Source organism: Callorhinus ursinus, unplaced genomic scaffold (assembly GCF_003265705.2).
Source record: "Callorhinus ursinus isolate GAN/ISIS: 27379988/994484 unplaced genomic scaffold, GSC_fseal_2.0 scaffold18, whole genome shotgun sequence".
In the NCBI taxonomy this organism is placed as follows: domain Eukaryota; kingdom Metazoa; phylum Chordata; class Mammalia; order Carnivora; family Otariidae; genus Callorhinus; species Callorhinus ursinus.
Genome location: NW_027397080.1, coordinates 33,966,533 through 33,986,651, shown reverse-complemented (window position 1 = coordinate 33,986,651; position 20,119 = coordinate 33,966,533). Strand labels below are relative to the sequence as shown.

Below are 20,119 nucleotides of genomic sequence, written 5' to 3'. Positions count from 1 at the left end.
GAGAGGGACTAGGTCTCCCTCCTTCTGTGGTTCTCCCTCCTGCCTCCACCCCAACGCCATCATACCATGCAGGCAGCTCAGGGGTGGTGGCTTTCAACGCGAGAGAAAACCCAACCTTCTTTAGGAGGAAACAGAAGTTGTTAAATCTGGCCCACATGCCCACATGAGAACATGTGCTGGACATGGCAAACCCAAGGGCAAGCGTCCCCTTCCCCCAAAGTGACGAGCTGAGCCGGAGACCCTTGGAGACTCTTCCCAGCAGATAACTGTGGTTGCCCGAGTCCAGGGTTGTTTGCCTGGGGGCCCTGCCAGCAGGATTTCTGTTGATGAGGTGGTATGGAGACCCACGTCCGAGCCCACCACTGCAGAGAGGTCTCTGTGAGCTCCATTTTATGCTTTCTGCAAGGCGGATGGGTGGGCTTTTCCCTTCATCTATTCTGAAAGCCCCTGTTTCTGGCTGGTTTGTGGCTGTCTCTCTCCTCCCCAGGGGACCTGGAGGGACTTTTGGAGTCTTGTTGGTGGCAGTCTTAGCAGAAGTCGAAGCTGTAATCTTCAATCACAAGGGACAGAAGAGAGGGACCGAAGACAGAGTCAGGGTGGCAAGTTGAAGAATGAGGGTGAAGGTCCAGGAGGGGTGGCAGACTCCCACCCACACCCAGTCATAGATGTGAGTGTTCTGCCTCTTCTGGGGGGCTGGTTTCCCCCGTGACAGGACCAACTCACTCAACAAGCCTCAAGAGGTAAAAACCTATGTACATCTTGGCAAGTAGAGAGGACTTCTTGACCAACAGGCTAGACAGGATCACACTCATGGGCTTTCAGGACCAGACGGATGGTGAAACCTTTGGCAGGTGGGATGTGGGGCTCAAGCACTGAGGGACAGCGTGTTGTGAGGGACAACACTGGCTGTTCCTCCAGATCTCTGGAACCCTCTTAGGAAGTAAGGAGCAGAGAGATGCCCAATGCAAGTCTTATTCCATATTTCAGCTCACAGCAAACACAACTAGACCTTATATTTTAATGACTAAATTAGTGGTGTGGGAGGAGCTTGGAGCATGTGAACTTGTCTTCCATTTATTGGGAGGTTCCTGCGTGTTCCTAAAACCCCAGAGGGGAAGTCCTTCTACGCTTTCCTTCTGAATTGTCCTCAAATACTCCAGGCTAACCCTGGTTCCATCCCAACCCAACAGATCTAGCTAGACATCAGCCCCAGTGCCTGGGGTCCCCAAGCTGAGAAGGCCTTGGGGCCCTTAGAAGAAGACAAGTCACTGCAGGGCCGAGGAATGAGTCCCTGGTCTGTGGGAAGGTGTCCTTTCTCTCGTTCAGTCCAGGGGCCTGGCCTGTTCAGTGCCAGTACCTGCAATTAACGAAAGGCACCCACATTTAGGACAGGACCCTCACATGACAGGGTGCTGACATAAGAGGGGGTGAGGGAGTCATCCTCAGACCCTGATTCATAATGTGGGGGTGCAGTGGCAGCTCTACCATCAGCTGGTGGAGGACGGAAAGGCCAACAGTGCAGAGATTTTGGGTGGGAACTGGAAATTCAGGGACGATAGAGAACTGAGGGCCTCTACCTTAAATATTGCCCTGGGGACCCCAAGGCCAAAGGCCCCACATCTGCTCACTTTCATCTAGGGACAGAAGCTAGATCCTAAAAGATGAGTTGGAAACATGCTCTTGAAGTGCTTGCTAATGTGTTTGCTGAGAAGTGTGACTTGTCTGTCCAGGCTTCTCGTTCGGTCAGGAGGGCCCGGAGGGCCCTGCTGCGGGCAGGGCAGCACTATTCTCCAATTAAGACCTTTGTTCCTTTAAGCTGCAAAGACCTGGCACCAGGGCCTGGGCTTCAAGCAAAGGCTCCAAACTTTCCCCAGTGACTCGGTTGTAAGGACCACCCAACACTGGCTTGGTGCAAGTGGAAACTGTAATGACATCGTTTCATGCTGTTTAATCACCAGGGACAGAAGCATTTCACTCTCCCTCAGGCATGCAGTGATTTACGCCTCCCACCCCCCTCCGCTTGCTCCCACTCCTCCCTGCCCCGGGACCTCTGAGATGCTCCACAGACTGTGTTCCCAATTTGTAGACAGACGTGGGGTCACCGGCCGGCATTCTCCATGAGAGACATGTTCCTTTCTGTTGACCATGGTGGCCTCTGAGATGGCACATGGCCATCCCTCTCTGGGGGAATGTTGGCTGGATGGGCGAACTGGGAGAGGGTTATGAGACTTTTTCTCAGAGTGAGCATGAGAACATCAAGAAACCACCCTGGAGATGGGAAGAAGACAGTGAGACCCTTCTCCTAATGTGACCTAAAGGTCCAGAGGAGGAATAAGGAAGAACCAGGTACATCCTGCCACACAGAGACCCTCCCGTGGGCTATTCCTCGACACCCGCCAGGAAAACAGATGAGAGAGAAGCTTCCCCCTCAAGTACTGCAGAGTGAAGGGGGCCTAAGCAACAATCTGGAAATGGGACCCTGGGATCCAGGGGCACCAGGCCAGCGTGGGGCTTCTGTGCCTCCCGGATCCTTGAGGCTGAGACATCTGCTCCCCAGGGCAAACGGATTAGCCATGCCTAGCTCGTTGTTCTGACTTCACTTATTTAAAATGTGGACTGATGGGGCTCAGAACACACTATTCCAAATATGGCAGTTTGGCAAACAGTATTCTAAGCTGACAGAACTTGAGAAATGGCAGGTGTGGGAAGAACCCTCTATCCTCTCCCTAGAGCAGGTCACAGACCCTCCTGTGACAGGTACCCTCACTGCGTCTGGGGGAAGGGAGCCTTATCTCTGAAAAGACAGAGAGGTGCTGAGAGGAATCTGAATGAAGAGGCCACACTGAGTTTGCCCCCATTCACCACCCTGAGCTCTTACACTTTGTCTGGTGACTTTCCACTCTTCGTCAGACCTCACCTGAAAAGGCCCAGGCTTTAACCCTTTAGTGGGTCTTCATTTCCTTACGAAGGCTATCGTATCATAGAATGCTTATATGAAATATTTTTGCTCGTTTTTCTCTTGGTAATCTGCCTTTTGTCCTACCACCAGCTGAGTACCTGAAAGGGTAGGAGGAAAAGGAATTGTTTTCCTTCCCTACAGGACTGCGTATTTTCCCCTCATCTGTCTTTCATTCTAACAAATAATGTTGGTGACTGTGTGCATCCTACAGCTTGCATAGGCCATTACTTTTTCTCGAGAAGAGGGACAGAGCTCCCTGCTCGCGAGCGGTGGCTCCAACATGTAGATGAGGCGTGTAACCCATGTCTAAGCACACATGCTCCAAGCTCAGCCACCCGGGTGTGCAGCTGAGGCTCAGCTCCCAGCTCAGCTGAGGAACTGTGGGAAAGTTGCTTAATTTCTCTGTGGCCTCTGTGACCTCATCTGCAACATGGGGGTAATAATAACTTGCATCTTGTGGGGTTTGAGGAGTTAGTGAGTTAGTATGCCCAAAGTACAGAGATCCGGACCTGTGACTACTAGGTATGGGTCCTTGATTATTGCCCAAGATTGGTGAAAGTTTAATTAATTATTTAGAAATAATGGAGGCAAGCATGCTAAGGACAAAATGATTCTGACACCTGTTTAAACTCAAAAGTCAGGCTCTATTCAGGGCCATGATGCGATGATAGGGTAGGGACTTCTGCGGCAGTGGGGAGTAGGGGTCTGCAGTGAGAAAGGGATGAGCTCAACTCTGAACACAAGACAGAAGGTGGGATTTCTAGCAAAGGAGCAGGGCTGGAGAGAGGCGGTGGGGGGAAAACCAGCGAGAGGATGGGGTGATTCTTCACTAAACTGACCCAACGGGATTCTTGCTGGAAGCAGGCCAGGGTATGAGGGATTGATCACACACAAATCAATACAGATTGATCAGATGCTAACGGCAGGAATTCTGGCCAAACCGACCGGACCCAGTGGGGTTCTTGCTCCAGCTGGGTGGTGCACAGATGGACGTGGAAATCTAAAGGTAGTGGCCCAGTTGGGAGGAGATTACAGCAAGCCCTGACTAGAGTCTGGTCAGAGAAGCTCTGTTCAAGCAGCAGGAAAGAAATCTGAATAGTTACCTTTCAGAATACTTACTCTGCCTCAGCACTGGCTGGAAGGGTTTGGTGTGAGCCCCTGCTGGGAGCCACCCACTGCCCTGAGCTCACCCTCATTTACTTTGTAACCAAGATTCTCGTTACTTTGTAACCAATGATTCTGGAGCACCCTCTGGGTGCCACCCATTACCCTGAGCTCAGCCCCGCCACAAGCACTAGGGGCTTGTTCCTCTCTAAGCCCTGGAAGGTACCGGCTGAGCCCTGATGCCTGGGATCCTGAGGTCTGGGGGTTAAGCAAAATTGGGAAGGATCTGGGGACAAGATTCTCCTGATCCAGGGTCTTGTCCTGGAGAGTTTGTGGCTGGGCAGTTCCTTCTCCCTTTGACCTCATCAGATGGGAGGACGAGTCTTCGGGGGGTCTTACAGGTTCTCCCTGGACCTGCGGTTCTGCAGCCTGCTGGCAACTCCTGTAGGTAAACGGGTTTCTCAGATCCAGTCCTTTGGCCAATACCAGATGAAACAAAGCACTTTGAACAGCATCTTCTAGCCTTTAATATGCTGGTGTCCTCTGGGAGCCAGGCCTGGGATGCCAGGTTCCCAGGCGGATCTGACTACAGAATATTATTTTTTATGGGATCATCTCACTAGTTTCCAAAGGAAGACCGCTGGGAAATGTCCCAATGTTCTCAAAGGCCCTCTGCAGTTATAAAATCTCTGTGACCCGCTAATGGCACAAGACTGAGTAGCACCTGGCCCCTGAGAAAATACACTTAAAAAATAATGAAAGGAATATCAGCCTTCGTTCCCTGTAGATGGTGTGGAGGGTGAAACAAACTGCTCTCCTTCCTGCATCTTCATCGGGGCAAACGGACCCTGCAAAGCCTTTACCTCATGCTGGTTGGAGGAGATCCGTCATCAGTGCCTTTTTGACATTTCAACCTTTCTGCTGGGCCTCTGCATTTCGGTTTGAAAAATCGGCCTGTGTTAATTTTCAGAGGCGGTTTCCCTCCTATTCCCCCAAGCGGAAGACAAGGACTGCTGCTTCCCCTTCACTGCAACGGTTGCCGAAAAGAAAGACAGCTCTCCCCCAGATGGGCGATTCTGCGTCTCCGGCCCGGAGTTTTCCGTCTACGGGAACAGCTCAGAGCCATGTGGCCCCGGGATCTCAGTGGGAGGATCTGGTCAAGATTTTCAAGATGGAGGGCGCCTGGGTGGCTCAGTTGGTTAAGCGACTGCCTTCGGCTCAGGTCATGACCCTGGAGTCCCGGGATCGAGTCCCGCATCGGGCTCCCTGCTCGGCAGGGAGTCTGCTTCTCCCTCTGACCCTCTCCCCTCTCATGTGCTCTCTCTCTCTCTCTCATTCTTTCTCTCAAATAAATAAATAAAAAAAAATCTTAAAAAAAAAAAAAATAAATAAATAAATAAAAAGATTTTCAAGATGGAAAGTGGTTTATCATTTTGGCAGGAGCCTGATGATGTAAATCCAGGAGTGTTCTGCCCAGTCCCTGGGTGCCTCCAAACCTTCCCAGGCGTGCTCACAACAAGAAGCTGCAGACCCTTCCCCACCCTGCGAAAGGTCAACAGCAATCCCCAAAGTGGGTCTATAGAAGTCTCTGGTGGACACAGGTCTTCCGGTCCATACCGGCGTCCACACTGCTCCCTAGAGGTTTGAATCTGTCTGATGGAAACTTACTTCCAGCGAGAAGAGATGGGGCTGACAGCAGTGAACTGTTCCTCAGTATTACAGTTTGTCTTGGTAAATGTCGGCGATGTCACACCAACCAACGAGTAAAACGTAAATACGTATGGGCCAAAGACACAAGCAGGCAATTTACAAACAGAAACATACGACTAGGAAGTAAATGAATGGAAGCAATGTCAATTTTGACACTAAAACATGCAAATCAAACAATAGATAAAATATGTGTGTACAAGGATGTGTGTGTGTCTGCCCACCAAACTAGAAGGAGCCACGTACATTTTTACTAGCCAGTTAGTGAAATGATAAGTCTTAGCCACTGCTAGTGGCTATATACACTGATATTCTGTGCTCAATATTTACCAAAGACTTCAGAAATCCCTATGAAAAGAATAGCTAACACTTACTAGACACCAGGTCCAAATCTACGTACCATAGACACACTGGTATATGAAGCCAATGCATTGATTCTTCTGTCAAATATACCATAATCTTCGTTTTGTCTTCTGAGTAGAGAAACAGAAGGAGAAAGAGCTCATGCAACTAATTTGAGGTTATGTAGCTAGCACATGACAGACACAAAATTTGAACTCAAGACACGTTCCCCCAACTCCCTCATTCTCCTGCCCAGTGTGACTTACTCATTTGTTCTGTGTCTGTGAAGGAGCCTACATACACCGTCCCATGACGACTTTGACACAAAGATGCTCACTAGTTTATTTATGATAGTGAAGACTTGGAAACACATTGGTGAAATAACACACTGTCACATAAAAATAGCATCTAGGATTTTAGGTTATAGATGTCAGAATGAATGCAAACACATTTATCTTCAGTGCCTACCTAAATCCTACTAAAAAGGAGATTCAGTGGAAATTTTTAGCCACACCCAAGATCACAAGGACAATGAGAATAGAAAAGGAAATGGTAACATGACTGTGGATGCTGAGAGGCAGAGAGACAAGTTTTTATAGACTGGGGCATCCAAGAAAGGAGGATCCAATCTATAGTACCTAAAACATAGAAAACAGAAGAAAACACAAACATAAAGGAAAACACGCAACACACAGAGGACCCCCAGTGGGCTGAGAACTTGATGTACCTGGTACCCTGGAAGCAAACGTGGGGTTCGACCACTCCTTTCCCCAGATGTGCCTTCCTTCCCCCACTCAGTGTGTTGGCCCAGGCAGGAGACTAGAGGTCTATTCTCTGGAGAGGCTAAAACAGAGGGTCACTGAAGATGTGAGGATTAAATGAACAGTGAAATTGAAAATATGATAATTAAATGGAGATTTTTCTCCTGGTTGCCTCTCAGGATCCTGGTGATCAGACTTCTCCCTTCCAGGGAAGAGACCAGAAGATTCTTTTTTCAGAAATCTCACCAGCCCAAGAGAAAAGACCTAAAGATAAGAACAGCAGGGTCTCCACAGTGACATTCCAGGCAGGACCATTGCAAGACCACAGTTGACAAGTGTCACCATTACTTGGGATTCCTAATCAACTTTTTAGGACCCTTCTATTAAATATGAGCAAACTTCCAAAAATCATCAAATATTTGAAGAAGTCTTGTAACATAGACAGATATTAAAAAAACAAACAGAACCCCAGGGAAAAAATGATTATGTAGGAAAATGAAAACCAAAGCCAAACAAAGAAGAAAGATGCCAATAATATCCTCCAACTTACAAGAGAAGATGTTACATCTATGAAACAAGAACAGAATGCCATTAAAAAGGAACACTTAGAAAAGAAAAGAAACAAAATGGCTTGGGGACATTAAAAAGATAATGGCAAAAATTAAAAACTCAGAAGAAAGTTTCTAATAACGCTGAGGAAACCTCTCAGAGAGTAGCAAAATGCCAAAGCAATCTAAAAAAGATAAGAAAATTGGAGAATCGACAAAAAAAAAAAAGAGGAGAAGTTGGAAAGAGAATGGATGTAGCACGGGGGAATAAATCATCAAAGAACAGCAGAGATAACTGGTCATGATGTAGTAATTCTAGGTGCCTCAAAGTGTTCCAAGCATTGTCTAATAACTCAAGCATTGCACATTTACTCATGTAATTCTAATGAAAACTCTTGGGGTTGACATCATTTTTATCCTACTCTATAAATCAAGACACTAACGCACAGAGAGGATGGAAGTCTGATTACCCAAGGTCACCCAGCTGATAAATGGCAGAGCAAGGATTTGAACCCAGGCAAGTTTGGCTCTCTTGTCTAAGATCTAACCACTTCACTAGACTGCCTCTCAGTCAAATAGCTTTATAAAATCCAAGAAATACTTTTAGATTGTTTTCCAGACCTGACATTTCCAAACCGAAAAGACCATTTGAGTGTCTAGCACAATGGATAAAATGTTATGCAAACTAAGACATAAAACCATAGATGGTTGAACTTCAGAACCCTGGGGACAAAGCAGAAATCCTAAAAGCTGAGAGAGAGAGAGGAGAGACAACACATTTCCTATAAGATCAAGAATCAGGATGACATGTGACTTCGTCTTAAGAGCAATTCTGGAAACAAGGAGAAAATGGAATAATGCATTGCCTTCAGTTCTGAGCATCAGGGAGTTAAACTAGTAGTCTATACTCAGCCAAGTGGTCAAGTGTGAATGTGGAATAATGACATTTTAGATACAACTGGCCTCGTGCATCTTTTCCTGGGAACCTGAGTGAGTCAACCAGAGAGGAAGGCATGACATCAGGAAAGGGGGAACGCAGGAAAGCTGGGTCCCTGGGGTCGTGTGGAAGGAGATTCTTGGATGACAGTTGTGTATCAGAACAGTGTCCAGATCGGAGCAGGTTGGGAAACTGGGACGGACATCCCCAAGATGAAGTCCACCAGATGTGTTTGAATGAACCGAGTAGGGTCTCCGGTGAGAGTCAGTTCCTACAAATTAGGGAAAGACAAGCAGACAAACAAACTGAGAAACAACACGCAAGATGATTAACTGCACTGAGAATAAACAGTTGTTCAGGGAAAGACAAGTGATCTCAAAGTGTCCACTGAATCACAAACACGTATTACCGTTCACGTTTGCATGTATATAAAAACGTAAGCACCAAACATGGATCTGATCCGAATGGTGACTCCATCCTCGTGGCGGGATGGCAGGGAAATGGGGAGAGGGCATGTGTGCATTTCTTGTCCTTAGTGGTAGGTAAGTCAGTGAATAAAGACTGAAGTTGAAAAATAAACAGGTATGTCATGTACAAACATGGGGTAAAGACCAAAAGAAATGGCAGAAAAATTGGAAAGTGATAAACTCGGGGGGGAGGTAACAGGCAGGAGTTTGATCAGGTGCTACTGATTTTTATAATAGATCTTACAGATGCAACTGATTCTATAACTATGTGCCCAGGTAGCTGATTACAATGAAAACTCAATAAAAGAAACAATGATGAACATGGAAGGTGTTGATAACATGACAAATGAGAATCACTTGGTGTTGGGTGAAAAGCAGGATCCCAATGACATGAGCAGGACTGCAAGTCTGCAACAAACAAACGAAACCAGAAGAAAGACTTGCAGGAAATGCATCAAGTACTAAAGGTGGTTGGTCAGAGAGGGGGATGCTTTAAAGATTCTGCTTTTAAGTGTTTCCCACATTTTCTGTCATGTGGTGAGGTTTCTCGGGTAATGGAAAATGAAGGGGAGAACAGATGCTCCTGTAAAGCGATGGTGCTCACGGGCAGCCTAGTGGGCATCGAGTGAACTAGGTCTCCGTGTTCTGCTTGGAGCCTGGGACACCTTCCTCTTTGTGACGTCTAATGATAACCCACGTCAACTTGCTGGTCAGAGGAGCCGAAACATAAGCTTCTGGAATGGCAGGTAGTAGACAGAAGTGAGAAAACCTGATAGAGAAAAAAAAGCAGTCCCAAAGAATCCAAAGAGAATGGTACGGGAGACTGTCCATGCTGCTGACAAATGGCTGGTGAGCATCTCTTCAACTCCCTCTCAGAACATCAGAAGCAACGGATCATGCATGGTTCCCTTGTGCGGCTTTCACACACATCTCTGCTGTGTGGACCAGTGTGGGGCCCCCTCCACTCTCCCCTTCATATTTTGTCCTACACGCCCTCAACAGATCTGGGTTTGAGAAAGACACCCCATGACAGAGGGTCCTAGGACCCCCATGCTCATTCCTACAGTTGTGAAATCTCTGTCTCCCCCGTTACACTATGAGCTTCTTGGGGGTGCCTGCATAAGGTCGCACCCCTGGGAGACACTCAATAAGGGAAGAGATCCTACCTCAGGGATAAACAGGAAGTGGAAAGTTTCTCTGGAATCTGGAGGAAGAGAATGGTCCCAGTGGTGGCTGGGAGCAGCTCACATGCATTTGCAAGGGCCAATGGAGAGCATCTCTTCCCAACTCCGTGTTTGAATGATATCGTGTCAGTAGCTTGGAATTAGTCATGGTGGGAATATTTACACAAGGTAATCTGTAAACATTACCAATAAGCTCCCAAATGCCCCTGAGAGCTGGTCACTAAGCATGTATTCCCACGATATTGCCGATCGGTACCCAGGTCCTTTTTGGCCACGGGCTCCTCTTCCTAGAAGCAATCAATAGTCCAGTGATGCTGGTGATAGCCACACTGTTCATTCCAAGGGCATGCCAGAGATGGGACTCAGGCATCTACAAGGACTTTTCCATTTGGGAATTGTTAAGAGCCTTTATGATTTGAGAAGATTGGAAAGTCAGGGCTCTCTACCCCTGAGATAATTCTGGCACTCACCTCTGAGGTTTTCAGAGATCTCTGTCACAACCAGGGTGAAGGAGGACAGGGATGTGGGGTTCCCAACCACTATCCAATTCAGTGGCAGGATCAAACAAACCCTCCACAGCAGACTTTAGAAATCCTAGAGAATAGGTTTAAGTATTGTCATATTTTACAATGTTTGCATGTGCGTGAAAGGAAGTGGCAGATCACAGACTATCCCTCTCTGCATCCCATTGCCTGGTTTAAAAATAAAAAAAATGTGGTAAATGAGTCCTGGGTGAATCTACCAACATGGGTGTAATTAAGATTGATACTTTGTAGGAGGTTTCGCCTCAGAATGCAAAATAGCGTCTCCGTGAATCAAAATCACAGTAGGTGATAAAAAGAAAATCATTGTATGGTGTTAGACTCTCTGGGTAACACCGAGTTTCTGAGTCATAAGTCAAGGGGTTCTAGGAGGTTCTGTGGGGTTCTGTGGGTTCTTTGGGTCCTCTGAGGTCGCCGGTAAGGCAGCCTAGAGGCTTTTGAATCCCACAATTGATGGATGTCTTTGGGTGTCTCAAAGATTGTTCCTTCCTATCGACAGGGTTCCATGACAGGCGCCCCGTGAGATAAGCTATTATTTATTCATTCTGTTCAACAAATACCCACTGACCACCTCCTTTGCGCATTCATCTTGTGCTGGCTGCTTCCACGGCAGCTTTGAGCAGCTTCATGAGACGGGGACCTCCCCAGCCCCTGCGGGACGAGGTGGAAGTGTTGAGAGCTTGACTGACCTTCTCCCCACGCCTCCAGACATACGTTTCTTTCTAGCCCTCAGAGTGCTGCGCTCACCCCTGCCTCTGGGACCTGGGATGTGCCCTTTATCAGAAGCCCACTTTTCTGCAGTTTCACAGAGGTGGCTCTGAGCAGAGCACGAGGCCCTCCGGGCGGCTCCTCTGTTACGCTGTCAGGCCCCGTCAGCGCGCACCATGCCTTCCCCAGACCAGGGGGAGAGGAGAGCCAAGGGCGCCACTCTTGTCTTGCTGGGATCTCGCCACCAAGATGTTGAGTCTTCAGCTGCCGGGGCACCTGGGAGTCTCTACGTCTGGAGGCTACAGGGTCCTCGCCTCTACTTGGTGAACTTCACCGGCTGTTGGATTAGCCTCACTTCTGTCCTAGTGCGACTTCGCATCCCCAATTGTGTGTCACTCCATAAGATCGTGGGAGACCTGAGGACATTCCCCTGAATTAAATGACTCTTCGTACCCTGATAACTTACCCTCTGATCTAATCATATGGGTTTTCCCTCTGATCAGCATTGCCAGCTAAACAGCGGGAAGCATCTCTCTTTGGGTCGCCAGGTTCGGTGGGTTTGTGACACTGGCCCGTCCTCTCCCGGAGGCTGGCCACTCCAGGGAAGCTGAGGGGGCCCTAACGTCTGGTGTTGCCAGACGATGCTCTTCGGAGTTGGTGGGTAAACAGTCAAAGGGAGTCATCCTCCAGTTCAATAATGAAGAGACAGATGACCAAAAATTATTTTTAAATGGGGAAAAAATGTTTGAATTGACACTTCACAGAAGAGGTACAAATGGCCAAAAGCACAGGTAGAGGGATCGCCATTAGTCATAAAAGATGCAAATTAAAACAATGAAATATTAAAGTCATGAGGAAACATAAAAGGTTAATTTGAAAAAACTCGGAAATCCCCAATTTTGGCAAGAATATGGAGCAAGCAGAACCGTGTTGCAGGTGGGAGGTAAAATGTTACAAACACTCTGGAAACCATAGTGTCCCCCAAATCTAATACACATTTACCCTGAGAGGCAGTGGTTTCCCCTTCTAGGTATTTATCCAAGAGAAATGAAAACAAATGTTTAGAAACCCCAACTTGGATATGAGTGTTCATGGCAGCCAAATTCATACCCAAACTGGGAATTATCCACACACCTACCCACAAGAGGATGGGAAAATTTACATCTGTGCAAAAGAATACTTCTGAATGGTAAAAGGAAGAGACCATTGGCACAACCTAGGGAGTTCACAGGTATCACGTTGAGGAAAGAGGGATACCAGAGTACACACTGTGGGGTTCTGCCGATTGGAAGTTCTAGAACAGGCAAAACTCTAGGGGAATTAAAATCAGAGGGGCAGCTGCCTGTGGGTGTAGGGGATTGACCAGAAAGTGGCTGGAGAACTTTCTAGAGTGAGGGAAAAGTTCTATATCGTGATGGGAGTGCTGTATTCACAATGCACAGGGGTGCTCATATTTGTCAAAAGTCATCCAACTGGGGCGCCTGGGTGGCTCAGTCGTTAAGCGTCTGCCTTCAGCTCAGGTCGTGATCCCAGGGTCCTGGGATTGAGCCCTGCCTTGGGCTCCCTGCTTGGTGGGGAGCCTGCTTCTCCCTCTCCCACTCCCCCTGCTTGTGTTCCCTCTCTCGCTGTCTCTCTCTGTCAAATAAATAAATAAAGCATTAAAAAAAAAAAAAGTCATCCAACTAGACACTTAAAACCTGGGCACTTTTGTGGATGTTAATTGTGTGTGTGTGTGTGTGTGTGTGTGTGTGTGTGTGTGTGTTGTAGGAAGTAATCAGGATCTCCAGGTACGACTTTCTCTTAAACTCAGAAACCCCACTGATTAGCAAGGACCAGGTTGTATGAGCGCATTTGCTGGGGATAGAATGACTGGCCCCCTTCTCCAGCCCTCCCCACATCTGTGCCCGGTGCCTCGTGATGCAGCAAAGCTCAGCCCAAATGACCTGAAAATGCGTGAGCAGCAGTCCTTGCTGATGGCTTGTTACCCAACAGAAGCTGACCGATAGACTCCCCTCTGCGTCCATCTTCTCCCAAAAGTCACTTCCTGGCATAGTCTTACTTCCTCTCTCACAATTATTACCAATGCTGTGTGCCGCCCCCACACACCCTAAACTGCTCTGGTTGAATCACATACCACCACTCTGCCAAAATCATCTCAAGAGTTTCTATTGTTTACCATGTAGAACCAACCCAGTACTTCAGCCTGATGTCCAGAAGCCACTTTAGCAGTCCCCAGTAGGCCCCATCCTCCCTGCACCCCAATATTTCCCTACATCTCACTGCCAGGCATGGACCCAACCAACCCAACACCCACCTCCTGCCACGATCTGCCTCCCCCACCAGTGTGCCCGGAAGCTGGGCACAGAGGTTAAAAGCAGTGCATCCTTGTGGATATGGAAGCAGAGAATGAGGCCCATCAAGTGGGTCAGGATGTGTCACCCCAAATATGCCACTTTGGCTCAAGAATTATTTTGAGTCAAAGGCCTCTGAGTTCCTGAAGTCCCTTTTCTCCCTAAAAGGAAAGCTTCTCTAAAGAAGCATCACTATTAATCCTCACCCCAAGGGCAGCTGCAATCTCCTCTGCTGGACTATCGTATTTTCACCTGTTTTCCTAAGGGTCCATTTATCTTTCAAAAAAAGTAACTGGTGTTTCCATTAGTGTCCCTCACCCCAAAGTCATTTGTCCTCCCAGATGTGCCACTGTGCCCCTCCCATCCCCTAGTAAAATGTATATAATCTCTCAAATCTCACTTATTTGGGGGATGCCCCTGCACGTGTAAAACTGAAAATTAATAAGCGTGTATGTCTTTCTCCTGTCAGGTTGTCTGTTGCCAGTTTTAATTCACAGGCCCCCGGGCACTGCACTTGAGAGGATAGAGGAGAACACTTTCCTTCCCTGCAACCACCTATATATTGAGAAGTCAGATGGCGGAAGCAAGAAGAGAGATCAGAAGATGTAAGATTTAGAAGCGGGGCCCAAAGGATTTTATTTTGTTTTGTTGTAAAGAGTTCTGGGTCCAACTAAAACAACTTGCCTCCACATCTCCCTTCCCAGGGGAGACCAGGTGCCCAGAAGCACCGTGCATTAGTGACCCCTCATTCCTCCAGTGGCTCACAGAAGCCCAAACCTGTGATTCGTAAGGACTCGGTGTTTAATGAGCCTGGAGGCGCTGAGAAACAGCGCTTGAACCGTGGGCACAGAGGGAGAGCACGCGGCAGGCAGCAGAGATGGCAACTGCTGTGTGGGCCATCAATATTAGTTAAATTTAATCGTGAGGTCTTATTGACTATAAGAGTCTTAATTATCAGGAAGAATGACCCTGTCTGTTAACAGCAGAAAAATGATCAAAACCAAAACCACATAAACTTAAATTGTTTGCTTGTCCTTTTATAAATAAGATTAATTGGCTAAATGGAGCCTATAGGTTAAAAGGGATAAGTGGCAGGTTTTTTTTTTTTTTTTTCCGACAATTGCCTTCTTAACACTCTCAGACTTATGCTCCGGAGGTTTGATGGGGAACATTCATCAAAGAGTGTTATTGTTACTATGTTTTAATGCGACTCTTCTCTGAATCTCTCCCACCTCAGTGCTTTGTCTGCTAGGAGGGTAACAGGCCTCCAGGCTGTCAGAATAGGATGTTTTGAGGGGGTGGGTGTGACTGAAGTCTCCCAGGAAGCCAGCCGAGGCGCATGCCCACACGCGCATGCACACACACACACACACACACACACACGTGCACTCCCACCCTTCCCTGCTCTTGTCCCCAGCCAGGACTGCAGGGTCCTAGAATGACTGAATCCTGGCTGAGCCACCCTGTGTGGATGTCCCAGTGGGCACGGAGGATGGAGAACCCACCTCACCGGCTGATTTCTTTTAGAAAGCCTGGGTCCTGCTGTGGTGTATTTTCCCTTGCCTTTGTTCTGGAGTGAGCCCTTTGGGTGGGTGAGTCCCCTCCCACCTCTAATCCTTTCCTGACCCCCAAAGCAGCAATTACCCACACCAGTCTTAAGAATGTGATGGACAAGCAGAGGCAGGCCTTTGTCCAGACCCTCATCTCAAGTCAAACACCCGCTTCCAGGAAAACAGGAGATTCTTCTGCTTCAATGAGAACCTATTACATGTTAAAAATGATGTGGGAAGTAGAAATGAACAGAGAGCCAAGGCCACTGGAGAGCTTTGCTGCTGGCTGGGCATCATTCAAAGTTGGACGTGTGATTCCTCAGAACCTAGGAAGTGGGAGGCCAGCTGTACCCACCCCGCTGGTTTTCCATTACTGCTCTGTGCCCCGGGACACCAGGTGTTGTGGGTTGCACTGTGCCCGCCCCCAAATTCATCCACAGGAGTCCTAACCCCTAGTAAGACAGGAGGTGACTGTATTTGGAGAAGGAGCTTTTACAGAGGTGATTAAAGTAAATGGGATCACTAAGGTGGGCCCTAATCCAATAGGACCAGTGTCCTTATAAGAAGAGGAGGGGAACACAGATACACACAGAGGGATGATTGCTCAAGGACACAGGAGGAGACGGCCATCCACACACCAAGGAGAAAAGCCTCCAGAGGAACCAGCCCTGCCGACCCCTGGATCTTGGACTTCCAGCCTCCAGACTGTTTGGGAATAAATGTCTGCTGTTTAGGCTCCAGGCCAGCCCAGCAGACTAACCCAACGTGTCCCCTCTGCTCTCCATCGCTTTTGCAAAGCAGAGTTTCTGCGGCCAGGACTGAGGAGAAAGCAGGTGGGTCCTGCCTGGTTCTTACCTTGTAAGGATGTTTTGCTCTGGTCTTAACTTGCATGGCATTTTTAAGGCCTAGGAAACATTCTTGCCCCTAAATCGAAGCATTAGATTTCAAAGGAAATTTAATAAAGCATGCTTTTGCAGCCTCATGGAAATGTGTGCTATGCAAACAGTGAAGATCCTTGTCTGAAAGTGATTCTCTCCTGGCTCCTTCGGTCGCCAAGGGAATGAAATCAAAAGATCGGCAGCGGTTCCAAGCTCATCATTTGTCAAAGCGAGGAGAGCTCAAAGCTACAGACTTTTGTGTCCTGAGCTAAATTTAGCTAATCACACCTCCGAGTTCTGTTCTCTGTCCAGGACCCCTGGCATCCCCGGTGAAAGGATTAGTGATGCTGACAGCAATAATGATAGTTTGTGCTTTTAGTTTCTTGCTTCAGACAGTTTTTAAAGGACTCTGCCACCCTGACTTCACTCACGGAGACTGCCTGGGTGGGGGGCTGGGGAGGAGGCTGGGCATGTCTTACAAACCGCAGGACAGACAGGTGGAAAGATTCACACCTGTCCATGAACCAGACACGTGCAGAATGTCAGTCCTTGAGCGGCACTGTCCTCTGCCCTCCAGGACTTGCTTAGGACACAGGGCGAGCTACCACCCTCACAGATCTCCCACTGTGGAAGGTTCTGGAGAAATGAAATGTGTCAATCCCCCCCGCCTTTGTCTTGGTGGTTCCAAAGGGGGCTGGATGCAGGGGTGGCCTGGGACACTGCTCCTGACTTGTCACCACATGCCCTGCCAGAGCAGCTCATAGGTGATTCCCTGGAGGGTCCGCTGTCAATAAGGACCACGGATGATGCTGTCTCGTGGACATCCCCTGGGAGAACCCACTCACCTGCAAAACTGAAGGCAGAGAGAGAGAGAGAGAGAGAGAGAGAGAGGGAGGGAGAAAAGGCCTTCCCTAAGACCCAGGACATGATTTCTTATCTGAGTGAAGTGGCACAAAGTGATCCACAAAGTGATCCAGTGTCTTTGTAGGGTGGGGGTTGGGGAGGAGGAAACCTCTCCCCTGATTTTCCTTCCATGCTGTGTGCTGGGGGTGGGGGTGGGGTGGTAAGGAAACCTCTTCTCTCCTGACGTTTCCATGGTGACAGGTGGAAGTGACATTCTCCAGTATGATCTCTACCTCTTGTCTTAACATCACTTCTCATATCACTTCTCGAGTGGTTCAGACTACAGGTGGGAGAAATGGGATCGTTACAGCCCCCTCCCGCTGCCCTGTCCCCTGCCCTGTGCATCTCGACTCCTAAAATGTGGAAGTCAGTGTGGAATCCGGGTTGTGGCTCTAGATCTGTGTGTTTGCAATGACTCACACAGGGGCTCTCTGTGAGGGGCAGCCCAGCCATCCACTGACCCACACCTTCACTCAGCCTCCCTTGGTTCCAGAGTTGGTCTGGGGATGTTGGGGTGAGGAGGGCCTGGATCCATCCCCAAGAAGCTCTCAGCATCGTGGAGGAGAGACGAGATGCATGGTAGCAGTATGAGCATGCTTCTGTGGCTGCCCAGAGCTGCGTAAATGCCTCTCAAGGCCCACCTGGCCCGGCCCCAGAGCCCCTCCGCCCCCTCTGCAGCCTCGCCACCCTCTCCCTACTGCTCAGAGAGCTCCCTCCGTCCCCGCACGGCCTCATGGTCAGCTCCGTCCTTTCCTCCAGGCTTCGGTTAGATGCTCTCTCCTCAGTCACCGTGATGCAGCTCGGGCCACCACGACAGAGGACCTCGGGCTGGACAGCTCACACGGCACAACTGCACCCCCCACGGCGCTGGGGGGTGGGAAGGCCAAGAGGAAGGTGTGGGCGGGACTGGTTCCGTCTGCGGCCGCTCCCTGTCCTCCCACGCTCGTCCCTCTGTGCATGTCTGTGTCCGGATCTCCTCTTGGTATGGAGACACCAGTCCTAGGGGGTTAAGATCCACGCATATGACCTCATTTTTCCTTAATTACCTCTTTAGAGGCCCCATCTCCAAATAGTCACATTAGGAGTCAGGGGTTTGACATAGGAGTTTTGGGAACACACAATTCAGTCCGTGACAACCACCCCGTCCGTAGAAAAATGTCCCTGCTCTGGGCATACCTTGTCTCACCCCGTCACTGCCGGGCCCTCCTGCCCCGCACCCCCACCCGCCTCAGGACTCCCTCATTTTGTTCCGAACGCTCACAGTCTGTCTTCCCAACCAGGGTGTGAGCTCCAAGAGAGCAGGGGTTCCCAGTTCTGTTTCACTGTTTCTCAAGCCCTTTGACAGGGCCTGAGCACACAGCTGCACTTCAGGAATGTGAGTTTAAAGCGTGGAGCCGACAGAGAAGGAGCAAGGAGCAGGGCTGGCCAGGAAACTGGCTCAGCAGAGGCTTCTGGGGTTCCGAGGCTTGTCGAGGTCCAGCAGACGCCGCAGGAAGGATTGTGAGCCTCCAGGCTGAGCGGAAGCCCTGGCAACAGGGGAGGAGCGATGGTGGGGAGCGTGGTGGGGAGTGGGAGGTGCTGGAGACAAGTCAGGGGGCCACAGGGCCCTACGAGCCACAGCCTTCCTCCTCTCATCCCAGGAGCGACTGCTCCCTCCTCTCAAACAAAAACCCCTTAGAGGGTAAGGGATCGTGTTTGCAGAGCTGAAATGCCAGCAGGAGGGTCCTGCTCACTTGGGAGGGCCCAGGGTATGAGGCTCTGCTTCTGGGCAGCCTGCAGGTGACCAGAAGTCACACCAGACTCGTCACTGAGTCCTGGTCCGACTCTTCAGCAGCTGCTAGTGGGCTCGGAAGAAGCCCCCATGATCCAGTCTCCCCTCTGACAGACTGTCTCCTCCAGATGCTGGATATTCCCAAAAGGTGACCCACAGTTCTTCACAGTGGCCAGTGACGATGGCCAGGCCTCCGAGAGCCATGCATGTCCGTCTCTGAGTGGCTGCAGACCCAGGAGCTGGGGGTGAAACTCAGCGATTGCTCCCCTGTCCACTGTTCCTGTGCCCCAGTCCACGTGGACGTGTTTACCATCCGTGTGGCCCCAACTACAACAACATCCCTCCTGTGTCCATTGGCGACCAGGGTAATTTTCTGGATCAGCTTTGCCTGCCTCTGACAGTAGTCTCCCAAAGGGCAGGAAAGGGATCTGTTGGTGAGCAGGGTGGGGGGTTCCCTTACGCATATCCCGGCAGAAACCACTGTCCCTTTGCAGAGAGCAGCCAAATGAGATTTCATATGGTGCATTTGTTGGATATAATGGAAAGAGAGAAGTAAAAATGAGTCCAAAGGCCTGGAAAAACCGTGCCATGTAACCACTCACTAGCTCTGTGATCCTGAGCATGTCCTTTGCAAGCCTGTTTCCTGCCTTCAAACGGGGATGCCCTTGTCCTGGTAGTTTAGCCATTAAGAAATGGACGTCGTGAATACAACTGGCACCTAGGAGGCATTGAGCACGACCAAGTGTTCCCTCAGTCGTTAGTAAAACCTGAGGCCGAGTCAGCACAGGGGGCCAGGGGCCAAGCCGCAGGGCGACGTGGAAGTCAGGGTGGGTCGGGCCTGCGTTACGGGGCCCCGGGTACATCAGGATCCTTGAGGGCTGACAGGCGGTGGCCTTGGGTCACAGAATACCTGCTTCTCACCTTCTCCAACTTCAGAATCATTTCAAGGGGTGGAAGCGAGCCAGGAATTTGGGACAAATTGTTAAAAATAGGGATTCATTAAAAAAATACAAAACAATAGAAACCCATCTAACACATTTTATGGATGACCACACATCACTGAGATAATGTAGGATGACATTTCTTTCTTTCCCTCCTTTCAGATCTCCTGTTGGGCAGACACAGGCCTCTTCTTTCTCCCCTCCCTACTGGTTCTCTACTTGCCTTTTCTACCTCCTTTTATTTTTGATTTGGTGATCACCAGCTTTAAATTGTAACAAGCCTATCGACAAAACCAAGTGACATTAAACAGCATCTCTGTGTGTCACCAGAAGTGAGAACATTTAAGCTTGAAACCTGCATCCTTCCCAACCTCCTGTGTTTGTTGGCTAATATATCAACACCATCTCGTTTTTAAACAGTCTGCTCCTTTTATTTGTTTTTTTTTTTTTTTAAGATATCGTTGTT

The 20,119-nt window shown here is 49.1% G+C and overlaps 1 protein-coding gene across 2 annotated transcripts in view; it reads left to right on the top strand.

Annotated features, from left to right (window-relative positions):
- The window catches only part of AJAP1 (adherens junctions associated protein 1), a 189,544-nt gene that overhangs the window by 168,490 nt on the left and 935 nt on the right, over positions 1-20,119 (top strand). Inside the window, exon 7 of one of the 2 annotated variants that reach the window (XM_073903445.1) lies at positions 14,080-14,210. The exons of the other annotated variant lie outside the window; for it this stretch is intronic. The gene's annotated coding sequence lies outside the window, so the exon portion shown is untranslated. Of the gene's footprint in view, positions 1-14,079; positions 14,211-20,119 lie in introns of those variants that run through there. 2 annotated transcript variants of the gene reach the window in all.